Source organism: Amborella trichopoda, chromosome 12 (assembly GCF_054954075.1).
Source record: "Amborella trichopoda isolate Santa Cruz 75 chromosome 12, AtrichopodaSantaCruz75HAP2 v2.0, whole genome shotgun sequence".
Classification (NCBI taxonomy): domain Eukaryota; kingdom Viridiplantae; phylum Streptophyta; class Magnoliopsida; order Amborellales; family Amborellaceae; genus Amborella; species Amborella trichopoda.
The window spans coordinates 8,781,681-8,796,566 of NC_142347.1; positions in this window are offsets into that span (position 1 = coordinate 8,781,681).

A 14,886-nucleotide genomic window follows, 5' to 3' on the forward strand; every position below is an offset into this window, starting at 1 on the left:
AAAACACCATTAAAGGTGGTTATTTTTACACTCACAGGTAGTGACTTTTGGGACCTATATCTCACTCAATCTAAGTCAGATCACACTCAAATTTGGTGAGCGTGTTCGTCTCGTCAAGACGAGCGATTCAATATGTGGTATGCCCGTGACGATGCCCGAGTAAGGAGAAAAACTAGAGAGAAGTTGCTGATCAGTGAAGAAAGTTGCAAAATTCAGCAGCAGCACACCCCACTCCAGCGACCAAATCACAATGCTCAGATACTCGATCGGCATGAAAGTAATTGTATTATGTGCATAAGGTATGTGGCTATCTCTAGCCCGAATGCCGCATATGATGAACGGTTGGATTTCACACAAAGGGGTCGAAGCTGCTATAAATTCCGGCTGCCGAATTTTAAGATTCTAGCAAAAAACTCAAGACGAAAAAATCTTCATCCGGACACGAAATCGAGCTACGTTTGTTGCAACGTGATCATGACGGCATGCTTAGAGTGATTCAGCGAAGAAAAAGAAGAAAAACATCAATGAATGAGCACACTAACGATCCGAAATTTTCAAAATTCATCCAAAATTCAAGTCTCATGGTTGTGGGTTAAAAACGCAATCCATGGCTCAAAGTTGGTATCAAATCGATCGCTATGCCGAGTCCTACAAGAAAATAATCATCTTTCAATCAAACAAGCATCAGAACAACCCCAGATCAGTAATGGAAGATCTCCCAAGTTCTCAGGCAGCAGTAGGGACTGTTCTAGATTTCCACACATTGTTAGGCAGGGGCAAAACAATCATTTTGCACCCATTTTTAGAATTTCTTTTAATTCAATAAAATTGTAATTATCTTCAATTTTAGATAGTTTTTGGGCGTCCACCCATGTTTGGGCCCAATTCTATATAAGCATGAAAAGCCAAAATGTAAAAAACCTTGGATTCATTTCTTTAATCAATCAATAAAGATTTCATATTTGCTTAAGCTCGTGGGTGCATCTTGGAGAGAGAGAGATAGAGGAGAGAGAAGAAAAGGGCTGGCACCCTTTAGTATAGTAATTTTCTCTCTCCTCCCCTCTTTTCTCATTTCTCTCTCTTCTTCTCATCTCTATCTCCCTTTTTCTCTCTTCTTCTCATCTCTCTCCCTTTCTCTCTCCTTTTTCTCATTTCTATCTCTTTATCTCTCCTGTTTCTCATCTTTATCTCCCTTTCTCTTTCATTTTTCTCATCTCTATCTCTCTTTTTCTCTCTTCTTCTCATCTTTATTTCTCACCCCACTCTCCTTCCAAACACAACCGGCGATGCTAGCGCCGACTGTGTCTTCTTTCTTCTCTTCCTCTAATACAGTCGACGAAGCTTACTACCGACTACATCTTCTCTCTCTTCTGTAACTAATACAGTCAGCGAAGCCTAGCTCCGACTGCATCTTCTCTCCCTTCTTTGTCTAATACAGTCGGTGAAGCCTAATGCCGACTGCATCTTCTCTCTCTTCTCTATCTAATATAGTCAACGAAGTCTATCGCCGATTGCATCTTCTCTCTCTTCTCTGACTAGCACAGCCAGTGATGGCCAACACCGACTGTGTCTTCTCTATCCTCTTTTCGTGAACACAGCCGACGAAGCCTAACGTCGACTATGTCCTTTTTCTCTCTTCTCTTTCCAACCCAGCTGACGATGCTCAGCGCTGGCTGTGTCTTCTCTCTCCTCTTTTCTTAAACACAGCTGACGAAGCCTAGTGCCGACTGTGTCTTTTTTCTCTCCTCTTTCCAACTCAGCCGACGATGCCCAATGCCGACTTTGTCTTCTCTCTCCTCTTTTCTTCAACACAGTTAGCGATGCCTAGCGTCGACTGTGTCTTTCACCCTCTTTTCTCCTTCCTTCTCTCTTCTCTCACACTCTTCTCCTTCTTTCTTTTTCTTCCTTTTATTCTTTCTCTTCTCTTTCTTATTCTCTTACTTCTTACTCTCTCTTTATGATTTCATTCTTTCTGTTATCCTTTCATTTGATTAAGAAGGGTTGAGATTAGCCTATTATGGTAGTCCTGTTGTCTAACTCTAATGTTGTTGTGCCATAATTACTATGCCCGCTTTATCGCCATGATCGACTAACCATCGTGTCTAACTAGTAAGTATCAATATTGACGTCTAGTAATAATCTTGTTGAGCTAGTCTGAGTTACCGAACCCTTTTTACTACCACGTCAGGCCAATTACCCACCAGCTTAGTCACTGTGTTGATCCCCCCGCATGGTCAAATTCTTCTCTTCCCCATCTTTCTTCTTTCATTCTTCTTTTCTTCTTTTGAACGTGTATGCTTGTGTACGTTCACCAAAGAGGCAAGGTGAGGTATGTTGACCCATCTGCCTTATAATATTTTTCATATGTGTGTGATTGTATAAAACAAGAGAATACAAGCCCAAGGAGGCGATTCCGAACCAATTTTATTATTGGGGGGACTTTCTTTGTGATCTAAGAGGGCGCTAAGGCGAGCCAGCCCAAGTAAGTCCCGAGCCAACCTTAAATTCCTCTCTCGTCGCTTGGTAAATACCTGCCCTTGTTCTCGAATGAGGTTTGCAAGAGAGCGATCTCAAAAGTTCCAGGTCTCCCCTAAAACCCGAGCCTCATGCCGCCTGATCACTCAGATCTAGAGGGCGAGATCGAGGAATCTAACCAAGCACCAGAGAGAACTTTTTCTCTAATAAAATGATGGTCAACTTCTATGTGTTTAGTGCGAGCATGAAAGATAGGATTAGTGGCTAGTCGTATAGCACGTTGATTATCACAAGCTAGAATGGTGGACTTAATTGTGGAAACACCAATTTCCTTGAGGAGCGTACATAGCGAAGTAATTTCTGTTGTGACAATACTCATTGCTCTATATTCTGACTTTGTACTAGATTTTGATACCGAGGCATGCTTTTTGCTACTCCAGGAAATTAAAATCTTTCTCAAAAGATACAAATTCTATAACGGACCTACGATCATAAGACACCGTGCTTAGTCAGCATCAGAGTATGCTTTGAGGTCAGGTGAACTAGAGGAATCATATAATAAACCATCATGTATAGAACCCTTTAAGTACCTCAAAATCATTTTTGTGACTTCCCAATGAGGTTGTCAAGGTGTTTGTATGAACTGACATACTGTATTCACAACATAAGCAATATCAAGCCATGTGAATGTGAGATGTTGCAGGCTACCAACTACCCTTCTGTACAAGCAGAGATTATATAACAATTGCCCTTCTTTTGTCATTAAATTTCTATTTACTTCAGCTGGGGTGGAAATAGGCTTGCATCCCAACATCCTTGTTTTACAGAGTAAGTCCAAAATATTTGTGTTGGGTGAGAACAATGCATTTTTTCTGTTCGATGAATTTCAAAACCCAAAAAATATTTCAATTCTCCAAAATCTTTTATCTCAAAGTTCAATTTCAACTCTTTCTTGATATGCTCAATGCCTTGAATATCATTTCCAGTAACAATAATGTCATCCACATAGATCAGAAGAAGGATAATACCTGAGTATGATCGTTTTAAAACTAGGGAGTAGTCAACCTTGCTTCTTTGAAAGCTAATACGATGGAATAGATAATTGAATTTCTCAAACCATGCCCTAAGAGCTTGCTTGAGTACATAAATAGCAATTTTTAATTTGCAAACATGATGTGGTCGTAAGCGGTCTTCAAACCCTTTGGGTTGTTGCATGTACACTTTTTCTTTCAAATCACCATGAAGGAATGCATTATTGACATCAAATTGATGGAGTTTCGAATTACACATAAATAACAGAGCCAGGATGTATCAAATAGTGGGTGCCTTCACAACATAACTGAAAGTTTCATCATAGTCGATGCCATATTCTTGACTAAACCCCTTACCACTAGTTTGGACTTGAACCTTTCAACTGAGCCATCTGATTGAACATTAACTTTATACACCCATTTGGACTTTAATCTTTCAACTGAGTCATATGATTGGGCCTTAACTTTATACACTCATTTTGAGCCTGCAACATTTTTTTCCTCGAGGTATTGACACTAACTCCCGGGTATAATTCTTTTTAAGTGTATTAATCTCTTCTTTCATTAAGGTCAGCCACCCAGTGTTAGAGGGAGCTTTTGCACAGGTGGTTGGTTTTGAAATTTGAGAAACTTGTGTGGCAAATGCTTGCTGAATGGGAGATAGTCTTTTTGATGTAAAGTTTTTAATATCATATTTTGTTTTTATGAGCTTAGAGGTAGTTTCAGGAGAGGGAATGGTTGCAGAGTAGACATGGTAGTCTGACAAATTCTTAGGGAGTTGTGATGAGCGAGAGGTACGATGTGGGGGTATAGGTGAAACTTCTAAGGGTGTGTCAGATAAATCATGTGGTACTGTGGAAGATGCATCTAAGTTTGGAGTATGAGAGAGGGAAGGTGGTGGTGAAATGTCTGCTGAGGAACTAGGTTATAGATCAGACCTGTCAGAGTGAGGAGATGACTAATGAGGGTGATGCTGCTGAGATGGTTCATCTGTAACCTCATAAGAGATAAGAGTTTGCGAGTGTGCTTTTTCCTGCAATTAAAAAGCAGTGAAATAAGTAGAGACACATTGTTTGGCATGCCATGACTTGTGTTAGTTGGGGAATGCTGGTTTCTAAAAGAAATCCTAGTTTCATCGAATGTTACATATCTTGCAATAAAGAAGCATCTTGGCACTTTGTCATGGCATCGATAACCTTTATGTTATGAGTTGTAGCCAACAAGCCCACACTCATGAGCCTTAGAAGAAAAGTTATTTATTTGAGAAGAATAAAGATATAAGAAATATGCACAACCAAAGACACGGAGAAATGAGTAATCTGGTTTAGTACGAAAAGCTCGTGGAATGGAGATATGAATGATAATGTAGAACTTGACAATCTGTTAATGAGATACACTGTCGTGGAAAAGGCTTCTGGTCAAAGGAATTGTGGTAGGCTACTTACATACATAATGAAAAAACTACTCTCAACAATATGATGGTGCTTGTGCTCAACAACACCGTTTTGTGCTGAAGTGTATGGACATAAATATTGATGATAGATTCAATGCAGACTCAAATATTCTTTAAAACCATGAGAGGTGACTTCCCCTCCACCATCAGACCTAAAGGCCTTGAGTTTGCAAGGAAATTGACGCTCAGCATAAGTGTGAAATTTAACAAAATAATTAAACACATTAGATTTTTGCTTCAAGAAATATATCCAAGTATATACAGTATAATCATCTACAAAAATAACATAAAATCTCGAACCAGATAAGGAAGTAACTGAAGTTGGACCCCAAACATCATTCTTAATTAATCAAGAGGACAATTAGATTTTCTATTAGTTGGGTCAAGTGTAGACTCAGGTGGCTTTCCTAACTGACAAGAAGAGCACAATGAATCAGGAGATGGGTCATTAATAAAATTTGGTAGAGATAACTCTCTTCCAAGATGACTGACAATAGGTGAAACTTGACCTAGGCACTCATGACACAAAATAAAAGCTTATCCTCTACCTTTGGAGTAGTCGTACCACGCCCGTAGAGTGGATCATGTTGACATACAAGCCTCCTCTCATCACCCTTTCAGCAATCACCGTCCCACTTTGTAAATCCTTCACAAAATAACCATGAGGAGTAAACTCACAGTAATACTTACAATCTTTAGGAAATTGAGATATAGACATGAGTTGTTTATTTAGTCTGGGAACAAGTAAAATATTAAGGATATTTAAAGGACCAAAGGTAGTGGAAATTGACACAGTTCCAATATGAGTTATAGTTAAGGCAATACCATCTCTAGTAAATACCATGCAAGGACCGTGGTAAGGAATCATACGTCAAAATTGAGAGTCGTCATCTGTCATAAGAGCAGTTGCATCAAAGTCCATAACTCAGGAACGATCAGTTGGGGCATTGACTGATAGATTGTTGAAATCATGCTCTAGCGCATCATGAGATGATGAAGCATTTTTAATGTCCAAACAGTTTTTAGCAATGTGTCCATATCTCCTACAATACTAGCAAGTTACTCGAGGTAGCATACCCATTCTTGGGCGAGGAGGTTGATGATAAGATGGATTGGCTCCAAGAACCCCTTGCTGATATTGGCTGTAACTTCTACCTCTTCTACCTCCAAGACGGCTACATCCTCGACCATATCCCCCTTTGTGCCCAGATGATGTGTTTACCAAAGCTTGAGGATTACTTTCAACTGCCGATGAAGATACAAACTAAGCTTCACATGTGAGGAGAGAGGATCAAAGTTCTGAATAGGACGGTAATGAAGGTTTGGCCATTAGGGAGGTCTCAAATGACTTAAAATCTAGACCCAGACCTTTGAGAGTACATATGACCGTATCTTGATCACTTACTGAGCTACCAGTAACATCAAGATGGTCACATATAGTTTTGAACTTGTTCAGGTATTCAGTCACTAATTAAGAGCCCTTTTGTAAACTGATCAATTCTATTTTAAGTTGAAGAACGTTGACAAATGTTTCCCTTTGATATGTGTTGTAAAGCGTCTCTCATACTTCTTAAGTTGTCTGCAGGTGCATCACTTCAGTGAGCAAGTCATTTGAGAGAGTAGAAAGCAAGCAACTCAATAGTGTTTTATCATTCATTCTCCATTCTAGAAATTTGGGGTTCTTTGATGGTTCTAGATCCTTGATCATCTTTTGGTTCCTCATAAATAAATTCATTTTGTAGCTGACTTAACCCAACAACCATCAAGATTTAAGCCTTCAATAAATTCTAGACTTTAGCCTTCCATTTGAGTAGTTGTCTCTACTTAGTTTAATGGATATAAAGGCTGAAAAAATTAGTGAGGCCATGACCAAGAAGATGATTTTAGATGATTTCCAAAAATACTTTAGCACTTGAAACAACTTTCAGAGACTGCTTCAGAACATCGAGTACCGAACTACTATTTGGCACTATAGGGACAACTTCGGTGCTGTGTGTCAAGCTATTACTTGAAGGAAACAGAGACAACTTTGGCACTGTGTGTGCCAAAATATTACTGGAGGAAACAAAAACAACTTTGGCACCTTGTGTGCCGAAATATTACTTGAGGAAATAAAGACAACTTCGACGCTATGTGTGTCAAACTATTACTTGAGGAAACAGAGAACTTCTGTCGAACTATGACTTGGGTGAAAAGAGAGACAGAGAGAAAGAAAGACTGCAAGAGTGCCACTACATAAAGATGGCATTGTTTTCAATTCACATAGGATATTCAATTTACACCTCCAAATGAAGACAAACTAATGAGCACAAGACCAAGAGAGGATAAGGCCAAGCTTTTGAAGATGAGGACAAGGCAAAGTAGATCCACAAGGAAATATAAGAGAGAGAAATATAGAAGAGGACAAGACAGGGTAGAGGCGAAGTAGAAAGTGCTACTTGTAGCAAGAAAATCTATGAAGAAATAAAGAGAGAAAACATATCTAAATTTTGTAGAAATAGAGAGAGACGAAACAATTTTGTAGAGATAGATGAGAGGAGAATCGATAGACAGAGAATCTGCAGAGAGAAAGAACAATATCATAGAAAGAGATGAGGCACTTACAGGTTGATGAGAGGAGAATCAATAGACAGAGAATCTGAAGAGAGAAAGAACAATATTATAGAGAGAGATGAGGCACTTACAGATTACACCTCTATTGAGAGAAGTAGAAGATCAAATGCTTTGATACCATGATAGAATATGAAACCCTAGAGAGACAGAGAGAGAACGAGAGAGAAAAGGATACACCCATATTCATTCATTCATTCAACACACAAACCATTTACAAATTAAGGTTTGTATATATATATATATATATATATATATAGAATTACTGTTGAGGGTAAAGAATGAAATAATGCTCTACACAATTCATTCTCTCTTTCTTAACACATACTACTATAAGAGCAAGAAAAGAAAAAACAAAAACCACAGTCTCTCTCTCTGCAATTTCCATTCATTCACAGTCTAAAACTCCACTCTCTCTCACATTAACTGCAATTTCCAGTCATTCATAGTCTACAACTCCATACAATGGATGCCCCTTGTTTTTCCTTTTATAGCTTCTCTTGTTTTCTTTAAACAATTATCATACTAAAAACGTCTCCTTATCTTACCAAAGGCAAGTTTTCAAAAAGATACCTAAAACCAACTCAAAGACAAACTCTTTTGAATTTAAACAAACGGTCCTACCAAAAACCTAGCAAAAGATAGACCCTTTCAAAGTAAACAAACTCATCCTCACTCTTGAAAGAATGGACTCCTGATGAGGAAAAAAAAAGAATCAGACAAGTTCATATTTATTTCTTCTTCTTCTTCTTCTGATCACGTTCCGATCGCTTTAGATAATCCAACGTGATATTTCGGTTGCAACAGATTTCTAAATACCCAAAGGATGAAAGAAAAAGGTGGATGGAGAATCAAAGGTATGGTATTTCACAGTGCAACATTGGAGGACCAAGAGGTATAATCTCTTACCTTTATGTATGATTCTAGAGTAAAATAAACAAAGAGGACTTAATGAGCACAAAACTAAGAGAAACAATTTTGATTTCAAAATTGATGTATCATTAGAGTATATTATGGATTAATATCTTTGCATAAAATAAACAGTTATAAATTTTGGAAAGGTGAAGACAAATTTCATACGCTATAAGCTTATGAATAATATACACTTGATATAAAATATGAATATACACTTGATGTCAAATATGGTAGCTTGTATACAATCCTTTTATGATGTGATGGACACTAGGAGTAAACTTACGTGTGTTGACTCTAAATCTATTATCCTTGCTTCAGAAAACAAAAAGGTATAGCTAAATCAAGCAAATAGCATATGTGTGGACCATACGAGGATCATGTATGAACAATGTGTGATGTGAGAACCTTGTACATGGATATTCGGTATTATCAATGGATGAGCGTTAATGGTTAGTCCTTGAGGAGACATGTAATACCCCATATTTTTATTGTGTGCTTTCCAAAATGACAAATAATAGTTATGTGCCATGAAGTCAAGGATTAAATTCTCAAACTATGGTAAAATTTGTGATGCTTAGGTCTCGTCACATCCTATATATGGATTGTGATGGTGAATGGCATTCGGTGATCTTCATTTTGTGTTGAGCTAGCTAAAATATTTTTCTTGAAAGGGGTATTATTTTCACTATTTTCAAAAACCGAAGTTTAGTATGCATGCTATGTCAAGATCAAAAGCCCAAATCATTGATGACTTACCACTTTTTACTTACCCAAAAAAAAAAAAGAGATAGGCCAAAAGATGGCAACATTTAAAGCCTGGTTCTCAAAGATTTATTGACCTTAATAGCATGAACTCAAGAGGACAAAAGAAACCATAAAAATGAGAACTTGGCTTTAATTGGTGTGATTGCTCCCATGACATAGTATATTAAGATTGTGATAACTTTGGATAATTGTTAACTTTTATTTAAAAAAATTTGGAGTTTCAGAATCTTTTTTAATGTTAATATTAGTGATGATCCATCATGCTCTTTTGGTATGCATGAACCACCACTTCTTCCTCCCACCTTTTTGCATTGTCTTTTTTGTTTTTTATTTGTTGCTTGGTCATGATGCCCTCACCTCCTTCCATGCACTTCATATTACACATTCTCCCTGACTCTCACTCTCTCTCTCTCTCTTTAGTTGCCACTTATCTACCTTCCCTATATTATATTATTTCTCTACTATATAAGCCTTTGGTGAGAGAGAGAAAGCATATGGAGATGTATGAATTTAGGAGAGTGAAGGGAGTGAAGTTAATGCAAATTTCCAGCAACATTTTGAAGAGGGATTTGAGGTATTTTCCAAGAAAAATGAACTCATAGAATTTGTTCTTGATGTTTCATTTTCCTTTAAGTAAAATCAGTTTAATTAATGTGTTTTTAGAGAGTTTTCTAAGCGCGCAACTCATAAACTTTGATTGTTTATGATCCAGATGTATCCTAAGGGTGTGCTCACCAGATACTCTATTGCATCTCGGTTTTGTACCGGGTAGGGGGTGATCAACACTTTGAAGAAAGCGAGCTCCTCTCGTGCCTTCAGATCCCGATCTTTATTACCCCCTTATATAACCCATGAATTCTGCTCTGATTCCTACGGGAATCTCCCTGGCACTAGGAATGTTTCTTTTTTTGCAGAAGTAACCTCTGAATCCTGCTTCGACTCCTACGGGAGTCCGACTGGTACTAAGAATGTTCTGGTACAATCCAAGCTTTATCACAGTCTCATGGAGGTGCTACCAAATTTTTCCCAGGATGAGAGTAAGTGCAAGGCTTATCGAGCGTAAGTTCCACTTATGAGGTGGAAGTCAAATTTATCGAGTGTATGTTCAAGCTATCGACCATGAGTTCAAGCCATCGGTTGTGCGTTCAAGCTATCGACCGTGAGTTTAAGCTATCGGTTGTACGTTTAAGCTATCGACCATGAGTTCAAGCTATCAGTCTTGTGTTCAAGCTAGCAGTCTTGTGTTCAAGCTATCGACCGTGAGTTCATGCTATCAGTCGTTCGTTCAAGCTATTGACCGTGAGTTCAACCTATCGGTCATATGGTCAAGCTATCGACCATGAGTTCAAGCAATCAGTTGTGCGTTCAAGCTATCGATAGTGAGTTCAAGCCATCGATCGTGCGTTCAAACTATTGACCATGCGTTCAAACTAACGACCTTGCATTCAAGCCATCAGTCGTACATTCAAACTATCGACCTTGCATTCAAGCCATCAGTCGTACATTCAAACTATCGAGCTTTCTACAGTCTGCAAGGTTTTCCACCATGCATCAACCATCACCATTACCCAAAAGCTAACAATTTCGAAGTGTTGATCAAAAGTGATGGCTGTTGGAAGCTCTCTTCAAGCTATGAGGATTTTGTTAGATTAGACCGTTTTGATGAACTTAATTTCAGACGATGGCAGTCGAAAACTTAAGACCTTAAAAGTACAATATATGCTAAGAGAACCACGTCCTATTGCTCCAAGTACTTCCTTGACACCTACCGGTGTTCAAACTTCTGCAGATCGGATTACTGAAGAAATTACAACGTGGGACAAAAATGATTATATTTATAAAAGGCATATCCTAAATGCTCTAAGTGATTCGTTGTTTGATTTATATATGGGTAGCTCTGGAAAGTAAATATAGAGAAGAAGATGCTGGCAGAAAGAAGTATCTCATTAGCAAATAAACTTTAAAATTACAAAAAGAAAACCGATCTTGGCTCAAATTCATGATTTTCATATCATAGCAAATGAACTTGCATCGAATGATATTAAACTTGATGATGCATTCCATGTCGGGGCAATAATTGACAAATTGCCTCCTTAATGGAAAGACTACATAAATACATTGATGCATAAGTGCGAAGACTTTAGCCTTGAAGTTAATGACCCATCTGATAATTGAAGAAGATAACAAACTCCGAGATGCCAAAGAATACAAATCTCATATGGTCGTTAGAGCTCACACAGTTGAAGATCCGAGAAGAAAGAAATCAACAACTCATAAAGGTATCAAGATGGAAGGACAGAAAGAAGAAAAGAAAGACACCAAAGATGTAAACCCAAAGACAACCCAGGATAAAGGAAAGAAACCATTGGTATGCTTCTTTTGTGGCAAAACTGGCAATGTGCAGAAATTTTGCAGTTCCATAGTGATGTTTGTGATCTAAGAGGGGTACAAACTCGTGCCGGGAAGCAATATTTTGTCACTTTCATAGATGATTTCTCCAGATGCACCTATGTTTATTTTACAAAACAAAAGTTGAGAACCAACTAAATTATAAAGTTAAGGTTCTTAGAAGTGATAGAGGTGGTGAATGCTATTCCACTTATTTTAATAACTATTGTGAAGAAACAAAATTATTCACCAAGTTACTACCCCATACACACCACAACAGAATGACTTAGCTGAAAGAAAAATCGCACTTATGGACATGGTCAATGCCATGCTCATCAGTTCTAACTCTCTGCTGATCTTTGGGGAGAAGCCCTTATGCCTGCTTGTTTCATTTTAAATTGTATGCCATATCCGAATTCTAGTGCTTCACCATATGAAAGTTGGAAAGGTGGGAAACCTCATTTGGATTTTCTTAAGGCTTGGGGATGTGTAGCTTTGGTAAGTCTCCCTGACCTTAAGAGGCCCAAACTTGGACCTAGATCTATAAAGCATGTTTTTGTAGGCTATACTGAACACATCAAAGCCTATAGACTTTTGGACCTAGAGTCAAATGTAATCATAGAGTCTAGGGATACAAAAGTTTTTTAATACACATTTATTGGTGAGAGAGATAATGAATATGAAGCTCGACATTGTAAGCGTAAAATCCCCGAGCACTTAGAACTCAGGAGAAGTAAGAGAATCAGTAAACTAACTGACTTTGGTCCTGACCTCTAGATATATCTTTTGGAAGAAGATCCTAAAACTTTTAAAGATGTCATGTCCTCACGTGACAGTCCTTTTTGGAGGGAGGCAGTCAACGATGAAATGACATCAATATTGAAGAATGACACTTGGATATTGGTTTATCTAACTCTTGATGTTAAGCCCTTAGGATGTAAATGGATTTTCGAAAAGAAAATAAAGGCAGATGGTACAATTGAAAATTTTAAAGCAAGACTGGTTGTGAAAGGATTTAAACAAAAGGAAGGTGTTGATTCTTTGATACCTATGCACCAGTTGCTCTTATAACTACCATTCGAGTTTTCATAGCGTTGGCCTCAATATACCATCTAGAGATTCATCAGATGGATATCAAAACAGTTTTTCTTCATGGTGAACTAGATGAAGTACTTTATGTTGAGCAACCAGAGGGATTTATTCTTGAGGGACAAGAGCACGAAATTTGTAAACTTGTAAAATCCTTATATGGTTTGAAGCAAGCACCCAAGCAATAGCATGAAAAATTCAATAGAATTGTTACTTCACACGGATTTCATATCACCAATTTTGATACATGTGTTTACACTAGAATTTATGATAGTGCAGGAGTTATAATTTGCATGTATGTAGATGATATGCTCATACTAAGCAGCAATAATGCATGCATTAAGGACACAAAGAAGTTATTGTCTTCTAAATTTAATATGAAAGACATGGGGCTAGCTGATGTGATACTTGGAATTAAAATAGTGAGACTATCAACTTGGTATGTTTTAACCCAGAGCCACTATATAGAGAAAGTACTTAAAAGATTTGATCACTTTGATTCCAATCTAGTTTCAACCCCTTATAATACTCACATTAAACTCAGAAAGAACCGCGAAGGTCCTGTTTCCCAATTGGACTATGCCAGAGTCATTGGATGTATAATGTATACAATGTCCTACACTAAACCAGATATAACTTTTGTTGTGGGTAAACTGAGTAGATATACCAGTAACCCAGGTCAAGAGCATTGGAATTCAGTCTATAGGGTACTAATATAGCTCAGAGGAACCATAGACTATGGCCTACATTATGTGGGTGAACCCACCGTATTGGAAGGATACAATGATGCAAATTGGATTACGGATTCGAAAGAATCCATGTCCACTAGTGGATGGTTCTTCACCTATGGTGGGGGTGCCATCACTTGGGGTTCCAAAAAGCAAACTTGTATCTCCAAATCCATGAAGGAATCAGAGTTAATAACCTTGGAAGTTGCTAGTAAATAGGCTGAGTGGCTAAGGAACTTATTGGTAGACGTACCACTTGTCTCTGAGCCCACGCCTGTAGTCTCAATTCGATGTGACTGTGAAGTTACAATATATCGAGCAAAAAGTAAAATTTATCATGGAAAATCCAGATATAGTCGCTTGAGGTACAGTTAATTGATACTTATCTTAGAAGATGGAGTTATTTCAATACTCCATGTTCGCTCAAACTAATACTTGGCCAATCTATTAACTAAAGGCCTTATAGGGGACCAATTCTAGAAGACAACTAGAGGGATGGGATTGATGCCTATTAGCATTTTTCTGTAGTGTGAGGGGAACCCTACCTAAGGACAAGGTAGTACCGAGTCTAAGGTTCAAAGGGAATAAGTCACTCATGTGATGTGTGATAGATGTTTGTACCAAATTTTATTTAATGAAAATTTATTAATTTCTGCATCATCCCTACTGTTGGTACAATTATTGCAATGAGTAGAGAGGTTGAGTACGAATCTTAATGATTCCATTTTTCTAGATGATGTAAGGCCTAGGCTGGGATGTTGCACTGCAAAACATCTTCCATGGACTCACTTATATGAGTGTGGAAGTGGAGGTTGCTTCTTATGGGAACTGGGCATTCCCTAGAGCGCTCATGAAAATCAGGTAGAGCGTAGGGTCTTTAATGCACAACCTTTTTAGAAAATCACAAGTTTTGAAAGGAAATATGTGGTATATGGAGGCTTATCTTTTATGAACAAAGTTCAAGGTTCGTCCACTCACTGTCCTGATAAGTATTTTGTATAACACTATGTAGAGGTTCAAGTCTGAATGACACCTTCAATTATATATCTTCTTTCTCGATCTTACTTCTTTTCTTCTCATCTGATAGGTTTTTGAAACTGGTGGGGTGTTGTTTTGGAGTTTGAAAATTCTTTATAATATTAATATTGGTGATGGTCCATCATGCTCTTTTAGTATGCATGGACGATCACTTCTTCCTCCCACCTTTTTGTACTGTCTTTTTTGCTTTTTATTTGTTACTTGATGATGATGACCTCACCTCCTTGCCTTCATGGGGGACAAGTGTCCATGCACTTGGCATTACACACTCATGCACTTGGCATTACACATTCTTCATGTGTCTTTCTCTCTCTTTTTAGTTGCCACTTCTCTACCCTCCTTATATTATATTGTTTCTCTACTATATAAGCCTTGGGCAAGAGAGAGAAAGCAT